General features: G+C 39.0%; 1 long non-coding RNA gene across 1 annotated transcript; it reads left to right on the top strand.

Moving 5' to 3' along the window:
* Positions 1–4,956: 4,956 nt before the first annotated feature.
* On the top strand, positions 4,957–5,931 carry LOC133732276 (uncharacterized). Its single transcript, XR_009857025.1, has 2 exons — positions 4,957–5,321; positions 5,446–5,931. It is a non-coding gene; the product is annotated as an uncharacterized LOC133732276 (long non-coding RNA).
* The last annotated feature ends 5,282 nt before the right edge of the window (positions 5,932–11,213 follow it).

Below are 11,213 nucleotides of genomic sequence, written 5' to 3'. Positions count from 1 at the left end.
ATGCTATACTTCTTCTTGACATTTTAGACGTTGGGAGTATTTGATCATAGGATTAGACAATTTGAAATATTTTGCTTTATAATTATTGGATTTAATTATTTATGAATACATATAATTATTTATATTCTTCGTCTTGTAGAGTTTTTAGTCAATTTAATCAATTTATGCATTTTTTTTTAGTTAAATGGGTCGCATTGTTAACCCTTAAATTGGTCATTTTGTCTAACACGACACAACATATTTGTTAAATGGGTTAAGCGGGTTGGAAATGGGTAACCCGTTTAATAAATAGGTTGGGTTTGAGTTTAAATTTTGACACAATTATTAAATGGATTGGGTTTTGGTTTGTATCTTGTGACAAGGAAAATACCTTGACCCGACACGACCCATTGACAGCCCTATTTCAGGATTTGAAATTTGAGAGAGAATTTTGGGCTATTTCTCGCTTCTCGATAGCAAGTCCATTTGGCCAAGATTGTTGTAATTATTATTTTCTGGTGAATTGGTGAATGTGACAATCTCTGATTAGCCTCAAGTGCACTATGCATACTACAATTGATTGCTTAGGCAAGAAATTATTTAAAAAAAAAAAACACATTATGTGCCTTCGTCAAAGTAACTGACGAAGAGGGAATCAAGGAATTGCAATCACAGCTCAATCAGCATTTAATATCATTATTGTCGTTGATGTTTCCGTTGTAATTCTATCCTCTATAAAGGGACTATGAAATGAAATGAGTAGACCAATTCTAATTTACTTTTACAAGTTATCAGCATGAGTCTAGCTTCGAAGAAAAAAAAACCCAAACCCTAGAAAATTTTTTTTTCTACCGTCCTAAAAAAAAAAAATCTTCTTCCTTGCCCAACGACCACCCGTGCCTGCAGATCCTAGCGCCCCCGCGCCAGCAACGACGCTGCTGCATAGGCCTCCAGTCCTGCCCTGCCCGCCTGCAGCAACCTAGTGCGCGCACGCCCAGCCTCCGCACCGCCTTCTCGCTCTCCAGCTTGTCTTCCTCCACCGTGCCCACACACAGCAGCCCACCTGCGCAGATTTACGGCCGCACCACAATGCCTTGATCTACCAGAAGGTGGAGGAAGAAGAAGAAAGAAAGAAAAGAACAAAAAAAGAACAAGGCCCACTGCTGAAAAGAGAAAGGAAGCGGCCCAGTTTTCTCAAGTCCAAAAACATCGCTACGCATGCCTGCATCAACACACGCGTGCGCTAGGATCGTTTTATTTTCTCAAAACCAAGTATGTTTTTTTTTTTTTATATATATTTTTGGCTGCCTTATTTATATTTCACTTTTCATATATCTTATTATATGTGTTATATATAGGCCTGGACTCGGGTCGGGCAGGGCCTAAAATTTGGTGAGATCGAGACCGAGCCCGAAACAATCGGTCCGGGCAGGTTCGGGCTTTTTCAAAAATGGAAACCGATAGAAACCGACCCCAAACGGGCCGGTTCGGTCTTCGGGCTTTTCGGGCCCAAATCCAGTTTCCCAGCTTTATGTAAAATACACACAAAATTGGGTGAGAGGCAGGGTTTGAACCCCCGACCTCCTACACGAAACCCTTGCTCCCAACCACTGGAGCACAAGACGGTCTCAACATAATTTGTCCAAAGTTTATATTTATTTGATCCTAAGCGAGAGAAATGAAACAAAACAAAACCTAGAAATGCAGAACCCTCTTTCACTTTCTTCTCTCTCTCTTTTCTAGCCTTATTCTTCTTCTTCTTCTTCGTTTTTTGTTTGTCCCCCTTTTTTTCTTCCTCCCCAATCCCCATTAATCCATTATGCAGTTCTCTCTTTAGTCTTTACCATATCTTCTTCTTCTTCTTCTTCTTCTTCTTCTTCTTTTTTTTTTTTTCTCTTTTCTTCCTCCCCAATCCCCATTATGCAGTTCTCTATTTACCATATCTTCTTCTTCTTCTTCTTCTTCTTCGGCGACTTCGATCTACTCCGCTCCGAGCTTCAAGCTCAAGAAGCCATCAAGAAAAGAGTTTTTGCAGGTGAAGGAGTTTCTCAGCTTCACTGGTTCCCAAGGTAAGATTACTCAAAGCAACAACTTTCTCTGTGTTCCCATGTCCTATGCTCAAATTTTAATAGTTTGTTTCATATGGGTTCTTCTGAAATTTTGTACATTTGAGTATGGAGAAGGAGGAGGAGGAGCTGGCTTGGGAGGAGAATCTCGAGAGGCTGAGATGGAGGAGAAATCGGTTCGGGTCGGTCTTTCGGTCCAGGAAAATATCAAGCCCGACACCGACCCGATAAACTGTAATTCGGGTCGAGTTTTGCACCGAACCGACATTTTCCAACACAAAACCGAACCGAATCGGGCTTTTTTTCTCGGTTAAGGTCGGGTTCTCGGGTCCAGACGCCCAGCCCTAGTTATATATATTCGTGAAATCTAAAGCATGTGAATTTTATTTATGTTAACTATTTTTAAGCATGCTTTATATTTTATTGTTTATTATATGTGTTTTTTGTAAATTTTCAAGCATGTCTTGTGAATTTTACATAATTATGTTTAAACATGTTTTAATTATGCTATTGTTTATACATGCCATATATATTTTGTTATATATTATTTATGAAATTTTGAGCATGTTTTGTGATTCTTATTTACGCTTATATAATTACCCTATGTATGCTGATAAGAGCATATTTATGCGATGTTAATAGCGTTAATCTCCATACTTTTATTGTTAGTTTAGTGTATTTTCTAGTTATTTACTTTGTTTATTTGTTTTATAGGTATCTTGGAGTAAAGAAGAAGAAAAGAAGTAAAAGAGGGATTGAAAAGTAAAATCGAGAAATCTGCCTGTGCAGATCAGTTAACTTCGACAGAGCACTGAGACCAGCTCAGAACGATCCAGATGATGATCTTTATATTGATGGATAGCCTCGGATGTCTAGTTTCCGAATCTTTTTACGGCTCATCAATATCATTTTTCTAGAGGAAGTTATGGCCGATTTAGTACAAGAAGGTCAGGCTGCGCGTGAATCTGAGGTTGGACGGGAATTTATGTTTCGAGGCCCAAATCACACCGAGAAGCCCGAGGACGAGTTTGTGCTTCATATTCCGACTTATGATGGACAAATGGCACGATGTGAATGGTTAGAATAAGTCATCAAGTTCAGGAGCCAATAGGAAAACTCCACCTAAGCACTTGAACCCTAAATCTTTTAGGTTTTGGATTTCCTAACCTCTAAGCATATAAAAGGAGATCAATCTGCAGCAGCTCCTTTCTTCTTCCTCCCTTTTCATGATTTTGGTGTTTTTGATTCCAATTATGTGTGACTAAATTTCCAGTAGTTAGGGGGCAGTTGAAGCCCCTAGACATGATCCATAACATGCTTTGACATTCAATTTATTTTCCAATTAATAAAGTTGAGGTTTTGTTTACCGATTTCTCATTGATGAATTCTATGTTTGTGTGCTTTGGAGGCCTACTTAGTATGCATGCTAGGGTTCTAATACTTTGATTGTTTGATGCCTGGATCAATAGTTGGATCCCTCAAATTATCTAGAGAAGTAATTGGTAGTTTTCACTAGCAAGTAAACAAAACCCTAGGTTTAGCAAGACTCTAAGTTATTTGCGATGCCTAGTGATTGCTCAAACTCTTTTCAAACTTAATGATCTCTGCATGTTTAATCTAATAAACGTACCTTTAGGTTGCATTGCTTGGGAATAGTCTAGGTGTAGAGCACTTCCTGCCTAGCGTACAAAGTAAGAAAGGGTAATAGGTTGTGTTCAAGCGTACCGAGCCAATCTGAGCGTCTTCAACTAAGTTAATTGGTAGCAAATTGGACAAAGTGTGTTGTGTGTGATTGTTGGGGGTGGATACTTCCTTCCTAGCTAGTTTCATTATCTTGACATCAACCAACTTCAAATCTGCTTCAATTTCGTTTTTCTTTCTGTTATCTGTTTTTCTGTATTTTATTTCCATAGCAAATCAACTCCGAAATTCACCAAATTTTGTGTGCTGGACTCCTTGTGTGTCTAGTACGCCTCTGTAAATTTTCGTATTTTTCTAGGCTGTTTTGGTTAGGTTTTTAGTTTATTTTTCGACTGCTGTTCAGTAGGAGCTGCAGTCACGTTTTTGTGACTTTTGTTGAAGCACTTAGTTTAACTTAATCCTCTCCGGGAGACCCTTATTTCTCTATACTACGATTGACATATTTGCAAGAGAATAAGGAAAATCAATAGCTTTTAATTTAGCTATCATATGCCTTTATATTATAATTGTTTTATTTAGAATGCTACATATAAATTACGTTTTGCCATGATAATGAAAATTCATGCGCATATAAATACATACTTACCGTGATAAAGCATCTTCACATAACATCGAAATGTGACCATTACGAATCTTGGTCTTGAAATCTAATTCATATTCTTGGAAAATAATTCATGCACGTGGATGTCCTTATGACTGCGTAATTTATATATCTTCTCTCTTGTTTATGTAGATGGCTGATCCAACTCGACCTGAATTTGACATTTTGGACTCAGAAGGACTTAAGTACCATCGTTGGGTTTCCGATGTAGAAACTGCCTTTGTGGCAAAACATTACACTGCCACCATTACCAACCCCAAAGACGATGTACCGTCTAAAAGGGTGAAAGCAAGTGCATTAATGTTTCTGAGGCGACATATTAATCCTAGCCTACTGTAAGCCCCGGAAAAATGTATCGAGATTAATGGAGATCGTACGCTAAATTATTCAACGATCTCGATAAATGTCAAGGTGCTCGAGAATATTTTCAGAAATTTTCATAAAGTGAAATCCTCAATTTAGGAGTTGGATAATAAAGTACACATCATGACGAGTTCATTAAAATTTTCGGGGAATTTTCCGGATACCCGAGCTATTTATAGCTATTTTCCGAAGTTGTGGAATTTTAGAAAAATAAATTAAAGAAATAGGATTTTCTGCGGTGCAATCCTGGCCGTTGATCTATCCACCGCTTCATCCTGGCCCTTGATTACAAATTAGGTTGAGGTATATAAAGCCCTTGATCAGATCAAGGACAGAGATTGAAGCAGAAAACACGAGAGAGAGAGAGAGCTGGGAGCTCTGACCCGGACGCCACCGACCTGAGAAGGAAACCCGGCCGTTGCGCCACCGTCCGGCCACCCCACGACGGTGCACAGGCCCAATCTCGTTCGTCTCTGCGTCGCCTACATCCCAGTAGCCTCGAATTATCCATGCACTGAGCTGGGACGGAGAATCGACGACGAGAAGCCCGAGCTCTTTCCGGTAACTTCTGCAATTTCCGGTGACTCCGGCCACCGATTGGCTTATATGTGGTATGGAAATTCATCCCCTCGTCATTCTCTACGAGCCTGTGTATTTAGTTTTTCGTTTTGATCGGATTTTGATGATTCTCGAATTTGGTGGTTTCGGCCTTGCTGTGTTCTTCGACGCTGGTAGCTTTTCCGGCTATCCTGGGCTTGGCTTCCACCTCGATTTCACCTGTAGACGAGGAATTGAGAAGCTTTCTGGATTGTAGCCCGAGAACCTGATGTTCATCACCATTCCAGTTTCTACAGTGAGCTCAAGAAGCTGAGTTTGGGTGATTGAAGTGGAATTCTGATTTTCCGAGGTAAAATCCCGACCTTGACTCAAACTTTGGTACTTGGTGATAATCGGATATTAATCCCTGAAAGTTGAGGATTTGGGTTGGCTGTGTGGTTTGGTTTGCTTGTGCATAATGGGTTGTTGTGTTGTTATGTTTGATTGTGGCTATTGTTAGTTACGAGACAAAGGTACAAAAATTAAATTATGAATGGTTGTGTTGATGAGAATTGGATGATTGTGAAAGGTTTGGGAGGGATCAAGTTTAATTATGGGTGTCCAGAGTAAATCAGGTCTACCCATATTGAGTCGAAAATATATGTTGGAAAAATATTGGGTGTCCGTAGAATTACTATGCGACACAATCTTTAAGTAAAGTGAACTTATTTATTGGTGGAATTGAGAATTGAACGTAGCTTTCGTTGCTTGAGTGCTACGTGAAGTGATGATAAGTAAAGAAAAGGGATTATTATATATTGGGTGGCCTTAGTAATTGGGTGCACTTAATTCGGGTTAATTATTGAACTTGTCAATATTGGTCAAATTAAGAAATGTCGGTCAAACAATGGTCAAAGCGGCCAATCCTGGTCAAACCAGGAAAGGGTAGTCAACCTTGGTAAACTCCTGGTCAAACCGGGAAAAGTTGGTTGGACAATTTATTAATTGTCAAGAATTCATATAATTGTTCAATGGATGATTAACGGCTGAAATGTCGGAACTCAGGACTCCAGTTACCCGAGGAACAGAAGGTTTGCGACTCTCGGAATACGTGAGAGAAAGCATCGAAATCCAGGGAGGGATTAGGAACTCTCCTCGATGCGTGTTTTTACTTCCTTAGTTGTTTTCAATATGATGCATGTTACATAGTGTGGCTTGGTTAAGTTAAAATGCAATGCATACTGACCAAACCGTATGAGAACTGTGATGGCTTGAGAGCGAAAGAGGCACTGACTTCCTTGGGTTCGATTCCCTAAACCTCCCGAGAGTTAGCTACACCGGTCAGACGGTGAGCGATCGCAATGACGACCCGATCCATGTGTGTAGCTAGGTAGTGGACGCTCTCGCTACGCTTACCTGGTGATAACTTAAATTGAGGTAAGGTCGTGTAGTGGGTCTATGGGACCAGCCAACAGGTAAAACTTGGATTTGGCGCCGTATTTATTTAAGCATCATGCATCAGTTTTCAAGTTGAAAAACATTAAAGTTTGTCGTTCTTTTTAAATGTTTGGTTTAAGCATGTTTTCATACTGAGGCCTCAATAATTTATTTATCGGTTTTCAAACCTAGTCGAGTTAGAGTTCCTATTGAGCAGCGAGGATGAAAGCTCACCCCTACAACAGTATGAATGCAGGTACTGTGCATTGGTGACTGGACAGTAGCGGGCGGAGCTGGGTGTGCGAAACTCGGTAAATCATCATTTGGATTTTATTTTAAACTCTCTTTCTCGAACTTCGTGTTTCGGAGCTTGTTGTTATATAGCCTCGTGTTAAATTTAGTTGAATTCTCTTTCATTGAAATTCATACTTCGTCTGATCCTTATCCAAGTTCTGGACGAACGAAATAGAGTTTAGTAACTCAGGTTTTCATCTCAAAAATATTTGTAGCTTCCGCTGTGTTTAGACAGGAAGTTTTCAAACAAAATGCCTAGTGATTCTCTAGGATGTAAATCGATCGTTCGATTTATGTTTTAGAGACTCGCGGCACTGTAACGAGCTTAAGCTGGTGAGGTGCAGCTTGGACATGTTGCCCTAAAGGCACGTCTCAATTTATGTGAAAGGAAACTCATAGAAGATGATATGATCCAGAAAACTCTTTCCACTTTTCCTACTTCAGCACTTATACTAGCGAACCAGTATAGGCTAGAGTATGACAACAAAAGAATCACAACCTTCAATAAGCTAATCAACCTTCTACAAGTGGCTGAGAGGCATAATGAGGTTCTTTTAAGGAACAATGTCAGGCCCGTTGGGACAAAGAAAATTCCCGAGACTAATTATGGAAAACTGAAAGATGGAAATAACCCCAATGCAATGGGGGTTGGATGTGCTGATCCCTACCCATGTGGCAACAATGCACCACGTGGAAAGGGATGTGGGGGGTCGTGGTATGGGCCATGGAGGCCCTCCCAATGTATGGCGCAAAGATGGTGGTGCTGGCCCTAGTCGTCATGGAAACAAGGTGAAGGCACCTAAGAACCCTTCAGTCAAACAGGAAAGAGTTGACAATGAACCCTGCTATAGGTGTGGAGTCATTGGGCATTGGTACAAGAACTACCAAGCAAGCAACAGAGTAGCAGCCACTTACAAGAGATATAGGGAGTCTAAAGAACAAGAGGCTCACTATATGGAAGAAGGAGGCCATAACCCAGACGTCAACCTCACAATTGCAGACTTCAATGGCAACAAGGAACTTGCTCAGTCAATGGATGCTCCAGATTTTGACAAATCTGCTTTATTTATTTTATTTTCCAAAAACAGTTGTGAAGGCATAATACCTCATTTTTAATTAGACTATTGCTTGGTCTTAAAGTTTATTTAAATAATGGTTTATTTAAATAATGGCTTGATGAATTAGGTTTCTGAACAAGACCTTGATTTGATTATCATTGACTTATTAATAAAATTCAGATTTTATTCTTAAGGATTGAATTTATTCGATTTTATTTATTACACATATATGCATGATTCGAAATAGTACTCTAAAGATGTAAAGCAATACATCTAGAAAAAAATATTAGAATGAAAAGATTATCATTCTACCTAAATACAAATACTCTAAAGAATATGAGATATATTTTCGAATTAATTAATAATACCTCCCATTTACTTGTAGGAATGAGTCGAGTAGAACTTGAGTGCTTAGTTGATAGTGATAGGCCTCATCAAAAAGCCCGCGGATCAAGTGGACCGATGGAGGCCCGCCGGCCCTGAGGGCCAAAAGCCCGGCCCGGCCCGTCAAAAAGCCCACAAAAGCCCGCCTCGGTGGGCCGATGGAGGCCCGCCAAAAAGCCCGCAAAAACCAGGCCCGGCCCGCCAAAAGCCCGCTAGGCCCGACCTGTAAAAGGCCGCTAGGCCCGGCCCGTAAAAGCCCGTAAACTATTATATATATATATATGTGTGTGTGTGTGTGTGTTTATATATATATATATATATATATATATATATATATATATATATATATATATATATATATATATATATATATATATAGACACACACACACACACGTGTATGTGTATGTTTATATATATATAGATATATGTGTGTGTGGAAGTTCTCATACTTCTATATAAAATATGTGCATATATATTCTAAAAAACAAGTGACAACGGTTGACCAATTCGATCGGATTCGCAAAATATGGTGAAATTGGCTAAATTTTTTACCACACTCATAATTTATTGTAATAATCACATCCACCGGTCGATTTTTTCATTTTATTTGAATTTATAGAGGTTGCTCTTTGGAGTGTATGATATATAAATATAGGTTTGTAAGAGTAACTAAGTTTGACCTAGTTGATCGAATTCGAAACGAGAACTAAATTGGCTGGATTTTTTACAACCACAATAAAACATTACAATATCTCCATCAAGCGGTTGGTTTCTCCAAATTCATCTTCGCTTCATGGTTGCTTTAGAATGGACCTCAACAATTTAAATGCAATGTATAAGTCATACAACTTTAGAAGGGAAATTGGTATAAGCCAACGTATTTGTAACTAAAATTGAAATTTTTATCTTATGTCCATGCACATCCATTGACTGAATATTTATATACATGATGTGAAAAAATAAACACGTTTCGCGGTCGTCATGTCATCGGTCAACCAAGAAGACATACAAGTGACAACGGTTGACCAATTCGATCGGATTGGAAAATATGGTGAAATTGGCTAAATTTTTACCACACTCATAATTTATTGTAATAATCACATCCACCGGTCGGTTTTTTTATTTATTTGAATTTCTAGAGGTTGCTCTTTGGAGTGTATGATATATAAATATAAGGTTTATAAGAGTAACTAAATTTGACCTAGTTGATCGAATTCGAAACGAGAATCAAATTAGCTGAATTTTTTACAATCACCATAAAACATTACAATCTCTCAATCGAGCAGTTGATTTCTCTAAATTCATTTTTCACTTCATGGTTGCTTTAGAATGAACCTCAACAATTTAAATGTAATATACAAGTCATACAACTTTTGGAGCAAATTGATATAGACAAACTTCTTTGTAATTAAAATTGAAATTTTTATCTTATGTCTACGCACATCCATCGATGAAATATTTACAGACGTGATGTGAAAAATAAGCACGTTTCGCAGTCGTCATGCTATTGGTCAACCAAGAAAACATACAAGTGACGACGGTTGACTAATTCGATCGAATTCTAAAATATGGTGAAATTGGCTAAATTTTTTACCACGCTCATAATTTATTATAATAATCTCATCCAACGGTCGGTTTTCCCATTTTATTTAAGTTGATAGAGGTTGCTCTTTAGAGTTTGATATATAAATATAAGTTTATAAAAAATATTATCTTTAAAGATTTATTTGTAAATAAAGCCAGCAAGGCCCGCCCCAAAAAAGCCCGCAAGGCTTAGCTCAGCCCGCCCGAAAAAGCCCGCGAGGCCCGCATTAAATGGATGGGCTTGGATCCTTCAATTTACAATAAAGCCAGGCCCCGCCCGGCCCTCTACTATTTAAAAATGGAGTAAGGCCCGGCCGGCCCAAGCCCGCTACGAATGGATGAGGCCTAACTAGATAGTGAGACTACCCACACCATATTAAGAAATATGTAATTATTCATTGAATTAATAGCCTATAATTCCTCTGTGACTATGATGATTGGATCATCACAAGTAATAAAAGGGCTAGGAACTGCCAAATTTTTGCTGCCTTACGGCACAATGTTTAGAGTCACAGACGCTCTGTATGCACCGAGAGCTAATCAAACCTTGTTAATTTTCAAAGATATTCGTGTCAACGGTTTTCATGTAGAAACACACTGAGAATGGAACCAATTACCTTTATATTACCTCTAATGAATGTGGAAGGAAACAGAGAAACTAATGAGTCAATGTAGTGGATTGTACCTCACTACTATTCGGATCATTGAATCCTATGCTGTCACCAACAATGAAATGTGGGACACTGACTCATACAGGCTTTGGCATGATCGCCTAGGGTACCCCGGTTGTGACATGATGATCGGTATTTTAAAGAACTCACACAGACATCCCTTCTTTCTAGTGAAAAATAAAATGGGACAAAAATCCGCCACACTGCAAGGTGTCGGTCTTAGTACTACTTAAATGCAGTCATTGCCTTCTGATGTACCAGAAGCACTACCTCCCTCGAATTACGCCTCATTGACTATTTCAAAAGCACATCACTCGTTTTGCAAAGCCTTCTTTTTAGCAAAAACAGGATCGAGACCTCCCCATGCTAAAGACACAAAACAAAACATTTCATTCTTACAAAGGATACAAGGAGATATCTGTGGACCTATCCATCCAGAATGCAGGACCATTCAAGTACTTTATGGTTCTGGTGGATGCTTCGACACACTGGTCACATGTCGCATTATTGTCCACAAGAAATGTTGCATTTGCAAA

The sequence above is a fragment of the Rosa rugosa genome, chromosome 2 (genome assembly GCF_958449725.1).
Source record: "Rosa rugosa chromosome 2, drRosRugo1.1, whole genome shotgun sequence".
In the NCBI taxonomy this organism is placed as follows: Eukaryota; Viridiplantae; Streptophyta; class Magnoliopsida; order Rosales; family Rosaceae; genus Rosa; species Rosa rugosa.
Note: the sequence above shows the minus strand (reverse complement) of the source record. Positions and strands in the feature narration are given on the sequence as shown.